We start from the raw sequence: 15026 nt of genomic DNA on the forward strand, positions 1-15026 counted from the left end.
CATTGATTGTTCATTGTTAGACATACTACCATCTTTCCCTGAGCTTGTATGCAATTATAAGGTCTGCAGTGATAACAATAAAAAGAAAATAATATAATTAATTATATTTTTTAGTAAAACTTTTTGTCATGTGCTATAGCTATGCATAACTACACAATAGATTAGCCAAGGTGAATCCATCTCAATTTTTAGTCAAGTCATGAATTAATGCATTAGTTAATGAAACAATTATATTTTATTTACTGGCAACAACAGTAAACATGAATAAATGAGTAAAAGAATAAATAAATGTAATCATGACAATAAATAATGACACATGGAACAAAGCTTTATTAAAACATATTGTTCTGACAATCATGTATTTACATGCAGTGAACCCACATCCTACTGCCATCTCAACATAGCTGTGCCAGTTCTGCAGCTGGCCACCATGCCCACCTTTACCTGTCTTTGCTGGGGTCCCTATAATAAGAGCACTGTAAGTTACTTTGCATGAAAGCATCTGCCAAATGCATAAATGTAAATGTTTTTTTTTTTTTGTGAATTCTTTTTGTATGTCTTGGGCACAAACACATAATCAAGCTGCCAATTTCTTAAAGTTTATTTCTTCAAAGTATATAACTGCTTACATTTCATACAATTTCAGTTTGGGGCTTTGAAGGGTTAGTTCATCCAAACATATAAATTCAGTCATTATTTACTCGTCTCCACACTGTCCATTCCTTGTGTCTGTTTTTGTTTTTTTCTGAACACGCAAGGTGATTTTGGTTAAGCTTGTCTTGCTGGTTTCTGTTCGTACAACATCAGTCAGCCTGAGTTTCAGAAGGTTCATGACATTATTTGATGATGCTTTTGAAGCTTCTGAAACTCAGGCTCCATTGACCGATAAAACCAGCAGAATAAACTTGACCAAAATCACATCCTCAGTTTCTTTTAATCTTTTTTGAGATGCTCTCGCTGGCTCTGAGCTCAGTGATGATGAAGAGGCCACAGCAACATCTGGCCCAGATGGGGGAACAAGGGCAGGTGGAGTGATCTCATTCCATCACACTGGAGCATTTCCAGGATGCTGCTGTGGATTTCTCATTTCTCAGTGATCACACCAGTCTGCAGACATTTCAGATCATACAAAGATGCACAAATATAATACAAAACTGTCATTTTAATAGGACAATATCATTTGATCTCTGTATTAGAAGTAACAAAATGGTCTTACTTAATATTTTTGTTAAAGCCGCTGTCACAATTCATTGCAGGTCTGGCTCCACCACAAAAGATTTGCAGCAAAGGCACAGAAATCAAGTATCAGAAAAGTGATGTAATTAGAGGTCGACCGATATTTCTATTTTACCGATACCGACAACTAGGTTGGACCACACTGCCCGATACCGATTAATCGACCAATAGTTTTTAAAATGGATACTGAACAGAAAATAAAAAGTGCTCTACTATTTAAAAAAAAAAAAAAAAAAAAAAAGAACTCGCAGCTATATGGTATCACACACACTGGACGCGTTGCATTCGATTCAAGCGGGTGTTTACAAGACTTTATTTGATTACCAACCGGGCAAAAGTATACTGCTGTCCTTTCTCCACTAATGCAGCATCTAGTCAACAAATTTATCGCTTAGTAATTACATGAAAACATGCACTATGGTATACTGTACACACCGTTTCGTTGTCAATGTTTTAAATCCGCCTTTGAAGTGTCCCGCTCTGTCACGTGTCTAAACAAACGGCAGGTGCTGTCAGTGATTTCCCCCCACTAGAGGCAGCTCTCGTGCTGTATAACAAAGACTGTAGGGACTTTGCTGTATAATGACGACATTCTTAGCCGCTCCAGAAACTAGTGATGGGAAGTTTGGATAATTTTACCAACTCGGACCTGTGAGGTTCAGCAAAATGAACGAATCTTTTTTTCGAGTCATTCGAAAATTTCGTTCATTTCGTTTATTTAAAAAAAATAAAATTCAAATGTTACGTGTTACCTCCCTAACACATCTACTGCTTACACAAACGTTGATCACACTACAAACAAAACCAAACTATAATGCTATAAGAAACAGAAAAGATTGATTAATTGTTTACCTGGGTTTTTAGTCTATGATTAGCTCACCTCCCCTCTTATCTGACAAGTTTTCGGGTTTGAGTCGTTCGTTCATCACGTGACAGCCCCATAAGCTTAACCTATGCAGTCTGAGCCGGAAAGAGAACTGATTAGTTCATCTTGAGTCTTCGAGTTTGAGTCGTTCGTTCATCACGTGGCAGCTTCATAAGCTTAATCTATGCAGTCTGAGCCAGAAAGAGAATTATTCATCTCTCGAGTCTTCGGGTTCGAGTCGTTCGTTCATAATGTGTCAGCCCCATAAGATGACCAACGGCTCAAAAACCTGAAGACTCGAAACAGTTGAACTAATTCCAGTACAGAACAGGATGTTGCGCATGCGCAACTAAACGAATCACTCCCCGAAATGACTCGTTCGTCCCGAGTGACATTAAAGATCCGTTCAAAATGAACGAATCGTTCAAGAACAACCCATCACTACCAGCAACGGACCCAACCCAGAAAAAACTATTGGCATGGATGTTTGCCGATAACCGATAGTTCCGCCAATCAACCTTTAGATGTAATGGCTCTCTTTGAAATTACAACAATTAAAATAAACTACAACTTAAGATTTAAAAGATGTTATATTGATGTCTGTAGTGTACTCACTCAAAGCCTTTGATGGCAGCAGTCCTTTATCATTCACACTGCACTGGGTAAGCAGACGTGTGTCTCATCTGTCCCTGCACATTCAGACAGGATTCAGTTACCTCTGTGATTTCTACTACATTTACATGTTGAGGTTGAACACATCGATGAACATTCCAAAATCTGGGAGAAGGGTATACCTGCAGCCTGGAGATCTCCAAATGGGGCCGGGAACTCCAAAATGGGGTGGGAGCTCCAAAATAGGGCGTGGCTTCCTCCCATTGACAGGCAGGCACATGATGCGCATGCGCAATTTTTCCCCCAATCCACTTCAGTGTAAACTTTGACCTATGGCTGCTTCTAAAGGTTTTATTGGTTGGGTCAATCAAAGTGTTGATTTCCTACACTATGCAGTACTAACCCCTAAACCTACCCCACACCTGACCCTAACCCTAACCAGAAAAACTGACTGCACGGTGAGACTGACTGAATAGCGTGGCAGATAAACAGTTAATAAGATTATGCAATATAAGATCACCAGGACGTTCCGTAACTCCCCAACCGGACAATGGGACCTTTTTAGTTACACTCAGCGTTACTACACCATCCTACACTGTAAAAAAAATCCGTAAAAATACAGTACGATATACCCTAATAATTACAGGACATTTTCCGTTTTTGGTTTTTACAGGTGTTTTTCCGTATTTTTGAATTACGATTTGCATTGTGGGAACAAGAACGTTGGTGGCTTACACAGGCGCGAAAACAGTGAAGAGAAGACGCGGAGAGTTTCTCGGTCAAAGTTTAATTTTAATGTCGGCTTTCGAATTTGGAAAACATGTTTTTCATATACTCTACGTGGTAAACGAGTTAAATGTCACATAAATTGTTTCCCTAACGTTAACTTAGTTGCTGTCTGGCTTGTTTGGCAAATCGCACTCAACATTTCTCTGCATATCGTCACACATCTTCCTCGTGGAGTTTTCTGCCAAATGAGGTAAGTTTTGATCGTTTATTGTCTGTTTTACACACACACGGAAGATAAAATGCAAAACACAAACTAATTCGCTAACGTTACTAGCAAGCTGTCTGTGAAGCGACTGTAAACAGGCGTCGGACGCGCGGCAGCCGCGCCAGAATAATAATGCAGCTTCAGGTCAGCGTGACAGTAACGTCAGCTCCTCGAGTTATCTTTATCACTTTAATGGACAAATGCACACGACATTATGTCAAAATGAGCGTTGTGTTTCTTTCGTTTTCTTTTTTAATGACAGGACGTGATTGCTGCTGTGAATCTCAAACACACCTGCATTATTATCATGGGTTTGTATTCTGTTTTATTAACAGTTTTATTTAACATTAGTGTTAAGTATCAGAAAGAAAATAGTTAGAGTAATTTATTTTGTTGACTTTCACAACAATGTGAAGTTGTTTGCTGTCTGATGCGTCGGAAGCCACGTCACAACGTGCTAACCTTACCAAAATGATTGGATTGATTACTTTTGCATGTTATTATCCTGGTGTGCATAAGGTGTGTTCAAACTGCTTGTCATTATGTATATGGTAATTTTGTAATGTCTTTTGTGTTTAAGGTGATGGGCAGTTCAAGATTGCTGTCGTTCAAGAAGTTAATGACCACTGTTGAGGTTGTGAGCTACAAATACCCAGAGGAGGCGGCACTTACATTAGAATTCATACAGAAGTAAGCAACACTTACGTTATGAAATGTGTATCTGTTTATTTAATTGAAAATAATGAAGTATATTGTAAGACACAGATGATCTGACAAGCTCATAAGACAGATGTAAATGGAGACTATTGGAAATGTAAGTTAAGCAATTTATAAATAAATATTTGAATTGACAAGTATTAGGGTTAGCAGTTAATTTAATGAACTTAAAATACTGTATGATTGATTTTCCATCTCCAACCTGCATGTTACTCTGTAGTTCAGTTTCATTCATTTCATTTTTATCATTATCCATTTCTTTAGAGTTTTCCTGTGAAGAAATCCTAAATGAGGGTTGAGATGAAGGAAACCAAGTGGGTTTGTATTCTATTTCATTTAACATTGGTGTTCAATATTGAAAAGAAAATTGAGTCTTTGAGTCATTTATTCTGTTGACTTTTACAACAATGTGAAGTTGTTTGCTGAACACGCCTTCAAAGGTGTTCAAAGATGCTTGTCGTTATGTATATGGTCATTTTGTAATGTCTTTTTTGTTTAAGGTGATGGGCAGTTCAAGATTGCTGTCGTTTGAGAAGTTAATGAACAAATCATCTTTCCTGTTGCGGTTGTGAGCTACAAAATACCCAGAGGAGGCGGCACTTACTCTGGAGTTCATACAGAAGTAAGCAACACATATGTTATAAAAAGTGTATGAAGCATTTGGTCGTGTTGCTGTTTATTTAGTTGAAAATAATGAAGTATATTTTAGGACATAGTTGATTTGACAAGCTCATATGACCGATGCAAATGGAGACTATTGAAAATGTAAGTTAAGCAATGTGTAAACAATTAGAAAGTATTATGGATTGCAGTTGATTTAATTAACTTAAAATACTGTATGACTACTTTTCCACTCCAACCTGCATATTACTCTGTAGTTCAGTTTAATTCATTTCTTTTTTTTGTCATATCCATTTCTTTCAGAATTTTCCTGTGAAGAAATCCTGAACGTGGTTTGAGATGAAGGCAACCAAGTGGCTGTGCATTCCTCCAAGACTCTTGCATGAACAATTTCAAAAATCCATGTAATATTTGAGTTTTTAAATTGAAAAAAAAATGGCACTTGCATTAAATATGCAGTTAAATGGTAAATAATACATCCCCTATAATGAATTGCATCACTTTGATGATATTTCTGTTATAATGAACTTCAAAATTCTGTTGTCAAGCCACTGGAGTCACATACTTTATACCTTTCTGGACCTTGAAAATGGTAGTTGCATAGACAATCAATAGAGGGACAGAAAGTACCCAGATTTAACTAAAAATACTCTTAATTTGTGTTCTAAAAATGAATGAAAGTCTTATGGGTTTGGAATGGTATGAGTAATTGACTGAATTAACATTTTTTTGTGTGAACTATCCCTCTAAACAATATTGTTTTCTCTTATAAGAAAAAAAGTTTTGAATCTTGACTGTTTCTCATTGTGATGTTTAAATTTTGTGACCACTTTTTAGTACAACACCTGTATTGTACAGATGCTCATGTTTTCTTTCTTTTTTTTTTTTAATTCTGTCCGTTACTGTTTAAAGCTAAACTGTCTTTTACAATACAGCCATTTTGCCTGAGTTGACACATTGTTAAATGAATTGAGTATTTGATGTTGTTTAGTCCTAACCCACTTAAGGCAAACAAAAGCCATTGAATGCACTTTTAAGAATGTTTACATGAATTAAAAATAAACCATGTTCAAATTTGTATATTGTGCTGTATTGTGTTTGTATATTTATTTGCTTTATGTATATATAAATATATAAATATACCATTAAAACAGAAAAAGTCCTGTTTTTTTTTACCGGTGGCAGACTGTAAATTAACAGACTGTAAATTTACGGTACAAAGTCCAGGTAATGAGCTGCCAGTACTTTTTCCGTTTTTTTACGGAATTTTTTTTTTTACAGTGTACCCTGCCCTGTGACAGCTCATGGGAGAGCTTGCGGGTGAGCTCGCGGGTGATTCCCGTTTACATCATTAAGCAGAAGTTCTAACTCCAGTCCCAACGCCACTGGCCACGAGCTTTTCTGCTTTCACTGAGCTGATCCACTGATTTATTTATGTAGCATATTTTATTTTATTTTATTTCTATTTTATTTTAGAACAACTAGAAACAATGTCTAATTTATAAAGTTTCATTTTGAAATGTAAGTCACATAACAACTGGCTGAAGCCAGAGCCAATGGTGAAAGTCTCTGCATGACGAGACCCTGCTCCATTTTGGAGGTTATGCCCACTTTTGGAGTTCCCGCCCCCATTTGGAGATCTCCGGTCTGCAGTTATACATACTTGGAATCTGGGCTGAAGCAGTAGGACATCCGGGGATGTCTCGCCTACTTTTTTTAGGTTTCAAACGTACTTCTTTCTTCACATACTCTTTTTTTTTCTTCTCTACTATATAGTAGGGCTGGGAATCGATTCCAAGGCGTTGGGATTCCATCAGAGGGAATCGACTCCCCATTCAGAGCCATTTTCAGTTTAACAAAGCTTAAATGGGCACCTCTCAAATGAACGGCTGCATCATACGAAGGCTGCATATCTTGGCTGCTGTCATCAAACGTTGCTGAACGTCGATTCACGAAAATAAACAATGAAAAGAGTCGGTACTGAGCACGTTTGAGTTTGAGGATGCAGCCTTCAGTTAAGCACTTATTAATTTGCCTCTTGTTCGCTATAATGATTAGAAGTCGGATTTGTTTCCACCAAAAGCTTCTTTCGGATTGATCGTTTTAATGAACCAGTTCAAAAATTAGGTTATTTTACGGTGGAACTGGCTTATGTTTTTCACATGAGCGCTGCACAACAGAATAGAGCATGACATGATCCAGGGTCTTCATCCTATAGGTTGTTTGCACATGACGTCATTGCTGTGGCGCGAAATGCAGCTGGAGGGCAGGAAGTGATATTTCTCCATAGGAATCACTAGCAGAAACTCAAAAATGCCTATGTTTTGCATTGTTTATGGATACTCAAATCGGTCAAACCGAGAAACCGCAAAATATTCTTTTATCATGTATAAAAATTTGCTTTTCATAAGGGCGGAAAGGCAAGAATTGACTGAAAAGCGCAGAAAGAGGCTTGTAAACCTCCGTCTTGGTCAGGAGGAGAGTCGGATAATGCTTGTGTGTGGAAATGGTTAAGAAAATATATAATAATATGTTAAGGTATTAATAAAGAACATGTAAATATATACAGGGTGAGACAGTGAGACTTCACCTAATGCTAAATGCCACACGTAGACACAATGTAAGATATTATATTTGTAGCTTCGAGAGCGTCATTGATTATAACGGAACATTGTGAGATTGCAAAAAATTGAAGTGAGTGACAGCTTTTTAGTGACTATATGGAAGCGCTATTTGCTCGCTTTCTATAATCAGTTCGGAATTTGAATAAAAGTTTCGCTTTACGTGCTGCTAACAGGACCAATAGCCACAAAACCCTGCACATGCAGCCAAGTTTCAGGAGTGACTGAAAAAGCAGAACGGATGATATGGAAGAAAGTCTGTACTGTACAGAAGAAACGTATAAACAGAAAATCACAACATATGTTGGATGTGATCCTTATGTTATGAAGAGGAGTAATTTTTCAACTAAATTGAAATAGCTGCCTCAGTTGCCTGTCATTGAGGCAGTGGAAGCTACACAACTAAGCCTGATAGCAAACAAACCCCTTGGGAAAGTGATTTCCACATTTATATGAAGGATGCAGGATATGTCACTCCTAATACTGCTGTACATGGTTTTTGGCCATTGGTCCTGTTAGCAGCATGTAAAGCGAAACTTTTTTTCAAATTCTGAACTGATTATAGTCTAGAAAGCGAGCAAATAGCGCTTTCATATAGTCACTTAAAAGCTGTGACTCGCGGACTTCCGCTTCCGCCCGCATGGAGTAGACAGCAGAAAAGCAGCTCCTCCAATTAACAGATTGATTGACCATAAGAGCGATTTATAGTTATTTTGTTTGCACTTTTCGTATGCTTTAAAACATTCTGGACTGTCCACCTGACATGAAACAAAGCTCAATTAAAAAACTTGTGCAAAAACGCCGCGATCCAAAGCCGCGGAGAGCAGTGGAGAAAAAATGGCGGATCAAGCACAAGAACTAAGTTCACCTATTTCACTCAAAACTCTTAGAACAGAACTTCAGTCATATCGAAAGGCAGTTGCTAGTGACATTAAAACAGACATGGAAAGCCTGCACCAAGAGATTAAGAGAGACATTTTGTCGGTTCGTGAAGAAACAAAAGCAGACATTCGAGCGCTTCGTGAGGAACTTTTTGCAAATTTAGCCACCTTGCATAAGGCACAAGCGGATTTTGCAAGTGATCGGGCAGAGATGGAGAAGTCATTAAATGACACAGTGGATCGAGTTGCTGCCTTAGAGAACTCACAAGAAACCTTGGCAAAAGAATGCAAAAAAATACAGGAGAAATGCACGGACCTAGAGAACCGCAGCCTGAGACAAAATCTGAGATTCATTGGAATCAAGGAAGGAGCTGAAGCAGGTAACCCGAGCCGCTTTGTCACGGAGCTTCTGTCGGAACTGTTTGAAGCCGATAGCCTAGGAGATTCTCCAGTAATTATTGATCGGGCGCACAGATCCCTTGGCCCGAAGCCCAAACCGGGAGAAAGACCGCGAGCTATGATAGTCCGTTTTCACTATTACTCAGATAAAGAAAAGATCTTAAGACTTTCTAGGAATAAAGGCCGACTACATTACAAAGGAACCCCCCTGCACATCTTTCCTGACATGAGCCCAGAGGTGAGCAAACTACGAGCCGCATTCAACCCGGTGAAGGCTAAACTACGAGATGCCGACGTAAGTTACAGCCTGTACTACGCAGCCAAGTTAGCGATCACTGTAGACGGTTCCAGGCATACATTCGATAACCCGCTAGAGGCCGAGAAATTCGTCGAAAGAAAGATCCTCACTTCCACAGAAAGAAATAAGGAATGAATCGTTCGTTCATAGACTTGTATGAAGGGAATACTAATAACTGCCTTTTTTGTATGTAACTAACACTTTTTGAGTGTCTCAGCTCTGTTACAGAACAAGGTTAAAATTGACACGAAATGTTTTTTCTAATATGATTATATTTGCATTTGTGGACACTGCCAAAAGGATTAATATTAGATAATATGTTAATAGGTTGGTCTTAAGGAAAACTTTTTATTTTAATAGGAGCTTAGTGGTAAGTCAAGTGCCCTTGTTTTTTTCTTGAAGTATACTTAGGGCAAAATGTTTGTTATGTTGGAACTTTACTTGATTGTCTTTCAGTTGGGGAAAGACTGGGGATGGCATAATGTGTGTTGTTTTTTTGGTGGGGGGGCTGTCAAAGTTCAAGATTGACTTGAATGCTGATTATGGATAAAAGGATAAATAGTGTACAAGGGAATTCAAATACAGTTAAATTTGCTTCATGGAATTGTAAAGGAGTTAATGGGGCTGTAAAACGAGGCAATATTATGGCTCATCTCAGAAAATTGAATGCAGATATTATTTTTCTCCAAGAGACGCATTTGAAAAACAATGATAGGTTCCGGCTTCGGGAAAAATGGGTGGAGCATGTATATCATTCCAGCTTTAATTTTAAATCGAGAGGTTCAGCCATACTCATTAAGAAGAATATACCTTTTATTTCCAATAAGGTTATTTCAGATATTAGAGGGCGATATGTGATAGTAGTAGGAAAGTTATACAATACACCAGTTGTTCTAGCCAGTATATATGCACCTAATGTGGATGACGAGCAATTTATGTCGCAAGTCTTGGATACTCTACCCAACTTAGATACACATAATTTAATAATGGGAGGAGATTTTAATTTCGTATCCAACCCATCCGTGGACAGATCATCGAGTAGACCAATTTCATTGTCCAAATCGGCTAAAAAACTTAATTCATTCTCTAAATCCTATGGAGTAGCAGATCCATGGAGATTTTTTTTCCCAAATCAACGTAAATACTCTTTCTTTTTGCCAGTTCATCATTCCTAGTCTAGGATTGATTTTTTTCATGATAGATCTTAAACTTATGTCAAAAGTAAAACATTGTGATTATGAATCAATAGTATTATCGGATCATAGTCCGGTGGTTCTTCATTTATCATTTGAGAACAAAAATAGCACGAGAACATGGAGATTCAATAATAATTTATTGATGGATAAAATTTTTATAGACCAAATTAGGGATAATATACAATTATATTTATGCACAAATAATACAACTGATATTTCAAAAGCTACCCTCTGGGAAGCATTTAAGGCATTTATTCGGGGTTGTATTATTTCTTATAGTGTCTCAGTTGATAGGCGGAATAGAGAACAGAAAAAAAGGTTAACAGACAAAATATCAGCTTTAGATCGTGAATATGCAATCTCCCCGTCGTCAGATTTATATAAAAAAAGAATTTCTCTCCAAACAGAGTTTCAGTCACTTTCTACCACTGAAACAATTAATTTTTTAAAACGAGCTAAAACTACTTTTTATGAACATGGAGAAAAAATTGGCCAAATTCTTTCTCGGCAGATTAAAGAAGAGTCTGCGTCAAGACTGATTACAGAGATTAGAATGGATTCGGGACAAAGTACCCAAGACCTTCAAAAGATAAATGATACCTTTAAAGATTTTTATAAAAAACTATACTGTTCAGATTCTGCCAATAATTGTTCACTTATAGAAAAAATTTTTAACAATCTAAATATTCCATCAATTTCCTTCGAGAATAAAGAAAGAACAACCCATAACTCTTGAAGAAGTAACTCAAGCAATTCATAATATGCAGTGTTCTAAAGCTCCTGGCCCTGACGGCTTCACGTCAGAGTTTTATAAAACCTTTTGCGACCAAATTGCACCTTTGTTACTCGATGTCTTTAGCGAATCTGTTGAGAATGGTTGTTTACCTCCAACATTTTATCAAGCAAAGATTTCCTTAATACTTAAAGCAAATAAAGAACCATTAGAACCAAGTTCATACAGACCTATTAGTCTTTTGGATGTAGGCAATAAGATATTGGCTAAAATACTGGCTACTCGCCTCGAAAATATTCTCCCCTTTGTGATCTCCTTAGACCAGACAGGATTTATTAAAGATAGACTTCTTTTTTTCAATATTAGAAGATTGTTTAATATGATTTACTCACCTGTTTCTGATCTTAATCACTCTGAGATTCTTATTTCTTTGGATGCGGAGAAGGCTTTCGATAGGGTGGAGTGGGATTATCTTTTCTCCACCCTATCGAAGTTTGGGTTCGGCCCTAAATTTATTTCATTGGTTAAATTACTTTACGCAAATCCTCAAGCTTCAGTGCAAACAAATGGTATTACTTCTATAGTTATTTCCCACTTAGTCGCTCCACTAGACAAGGATGTCTTCTCTCCCCCCTTTTATTCACGCTTGCCATAGAACCTTTAGCCATCGCTTTACGTACTTCTAATATTTACAAAGGGATAACTAGAGGAGGGAAAGAACATAAAGTATCTCTGTATGCTGATGACTTATTATTATATATCTCTGACCCCTCAGTATCAATACCTGCTATTATGTCAATTTTAGAGGAGTTTGGTGTTATTTCAGGTTATAAAATCAATCTTTCTAAAAGTGTATTATTTACAATTAACCACGCAAACACGCATCAACCATCCTATTCTCACCCTTTTAAAGTTTCAGACTCTTTTAAATATCCAGGGGTCACTATCACTAAAACCTTCTCTGCATTATTTAAAGAAAATGTCTTGAAGATATATGATCAGACCTTACAGAATTTAAAAAAATGGAATAACCTGCCCATTTCTCTAGCAGGTCGCATTAATATGATCAAAATGAATATTTTACCTAAATTTTTATTCCTATTTCAGTATATTCCTTTTTTTTATTAATAAAAGTTTTTTCAAAAAAATTGACAAGATTGTATCCCAGTTCATCTGGAATAGTAAAACTCCCAAGAATCAAGAAAACTTACTTACAGAGACCTAAAGTTATGGGTGGTATGGGTTTACCTAATTTCCAATTGTATTATTGGTCATGTAACATACGAGCCCTCTCATTTACACTTTATGATTCTTTGGCCGACTGGACTAAGATAGAAAACCAATCATGCTCCCCCTCCTCCTGGCCTGGACTAATTTTCTCAACTTTGTCTCCGCCTTCTACATTTAAGATAACAAATCCTGTAGTAACTCATTCTTTTAGGATATGGACTCAAATAAGAAAACATTACAAATGGCAAGCGTGCTCTATTCAGGCTCCATTGACTGCTAACCATTCATTTCCTCCATCCATATCAGATGTATCATTTCGTAACTGGTTTGAAAATGGAATTTGTTCATTTAAAGATCTGTTCGTAAATGGTTACTTTTCCTCATTTCAACAATTGCAACAGAATTTTAAGCTGCCAAAGTCCCAATTTTTTAGGTACTTGCAAATACGTAACTTTATTAAAAAGACTTTCCCTTCATTCCCCAAGGAGCCACCAGAATCACCAATGGACTTACTGTTTTTGGATAACCCATCTGTTAAAGGCGGCATATCTATTATTCTGAAGAAACTCTCACAATTTGAATGCAATGTATCACTGGAATACCTACGTGAGGCATGGCAGAAAGATCTGGGAATAAATATTACAGAGGACCAGTGGGATGAAGCGCAAAAACTGGTTCACTTCTCCTCGATATGTGCTAGACATGGACTTATACAGTTTAAGATATTGCACAGACTTCATCTCTCTAAAGAAAAACTTTCTAAGATGTTCCCATCTGTGGACTCAACCTGTGATAGATGTGGACAATCAGATGCTTCATTAGCGCACATGTTTTGGAAATGTCCAAAAATCATTACATACTGGTCCACAATCTTTCCAATAATTTCAGATGATATAAGTATACCTTTGGACCTGGACCCAATGTTAGCTCTTTTTGGGGTTAAATATGATAACATTATAATATCAAAGAGTCAATATTCTGTGATTACATTTGTGATGCTTCTTGCACGAAGATTAATTCTTCTTAATTGGAAACAAAAAAAACCCCCGACTCATTTAATTTGGACAAGAGAGGTCATGCAGTATCTTCAGTTAGAAAGAATTAGGTTTTCTATGAAGGATAAAGCTCATAAGTTCTACAACACGTGGGGATGCTTCATAGAGTATTTTGAAAGTGACAAAGTATTGTTTCCATTTAAGATGTAGTCAATCAGAAACAAAGGTACTGTGATACATCTACAACAGCCCCCCTTTTTTTTTTTTTTTTTTTTTTTTTTTTTTAAAGAGTATTTAAATTTAATTTTGTAATGCAATGTTCTTGCAATGTTCTATACATGTAATCTGAATTTAGGTGCTCTTTTGTTTTGTTCTCTCTCTTTAAGGAAAAAGAAAACAATAAAGAGAATGTTTAAAAAAAAAAGCTGTGACTCACTTCAATTTATCGCAATCTCACAAGGTTCAATTGTACTCAACTGCAAATATAATATCTTATTTGCATCGTATGTACGTGTGGCATTTAGCATTGAGTGAATTCTCACAGTGTCTCACCATGTATCTATTTATATATATATATATATATATATATATATTTCTTTATATCTTAATATTATTATATCTTTTATTAACCATTCGCACACACAAGCATTATCTTTTAATATCTTCTATTATTATTTTTTGTTTTTTTTTGTTTTTTTTTGTTTCAGTCAATTTCTTGCCTTTTCATCCTTATGAACAGCAAATGTTCATACACTATATGAAATAAAATTTCTCGGTTTTTACCGATTTCCATAAACAACTGAAAACAGTCATTTTGAGATCCTGCTATTGATAGAAAAAAATCACTTCCTGCCCTCCAGCTGCATTTCGCGCGTCCTCAGAATCACGTGATTGCAAACAACCTATTTTCATCTTAAATAAAATGCCATTTTAACCTTTCTATCAGCCTCTGATAATCCTGCAAGAAAGCGCCGAGAGCACAGATAAGTGGCAGAGAGTGCGCGTCTGACTGACAGATAAACCACGAACACTTATATCAGTGTTATTGTTAATGATCTGGTTATTTTGTTTCAGTGTCCAGTTTGTTAATTTTGTGCAAAGCATACGGTTGAAGTAAACATCATTCAGCTGAACTGTACTCGTCTTGTTTCATTCATGCAATAAATGCATGTCCTCTGCTGAGCTGTGGGCTTATGACTAATTTCATGGGTAATGCAGACAAAAATATAATTTAAATACAAAAATGTATCATAATTTTAAAAACAAAGCTTCATATCATAATAAGGTTACTTTCTAAAACCTTCATATCATGGCGAAATTAGGTTCCTCCAATCTAATAAAACAAGAATCGAAAAAGAATCGAAAACAATAGTGAGCAATCGATTCTTGGAATCGAATCCCATCGATTCCAGAATCGTAGGCACCTTCGGACGCAGTTTCAGTAGACGTACGTCACGAGAATTAGTACGTCACTCAGGTAATTCTGGCCTACTCCTTTATGAATACTAAGGATTCGGACATACTTATTCGCTCGCCTACTGCTTTTCCCCTACTATCTAGTAGAGAAGTAGGCGGGTTCGGACGCAGCCTGTGCTGTTTTTTTTTTTTTTTTTTTTTTTTTTTTTTGT

The 15026-nt window shown here is 36.7% G+C and overlaps 1 long non-coding RNA gene across 1 annotated transcript; it reads left to right on the top strand.

The window, feature by feature from the left end:
• Positions 1-4688: 4688 nt before the first annotated feature.
• On the top strand, positions 4689-5810 carry LOC127160958 (uncharacterized). The gene is made up of 3 exons (XR_007826897.1): positions 4689-4738; positions 4925-5046; positions 5349-5810. It is a non-coding gene; the product is annotated as an uncharacterized LOC127160958 (long non-coding RNA).
• The last annotated feature ends 9216 nt before the right edge of the window (positions 5811-15026 follow it).

The sequence above is a fragment of the Labeo rohita genome, unplaced genomic scaffold (genome assembly GCF_022985175.1).
Source record: "Labeo rohita strain BAU-BD-2019 unplaced genomic scaffold, IGBB_LRoh.1.0 scaffold_505, whole genome shotgun sequence".
NCBI classification, from domain to species: domain Eukaryota; kingdom Metazoa; phylum Chordata; class Actinopteri; order Cypriniformes; family Cyprinidae; genus Labeo; species Labeo rohita.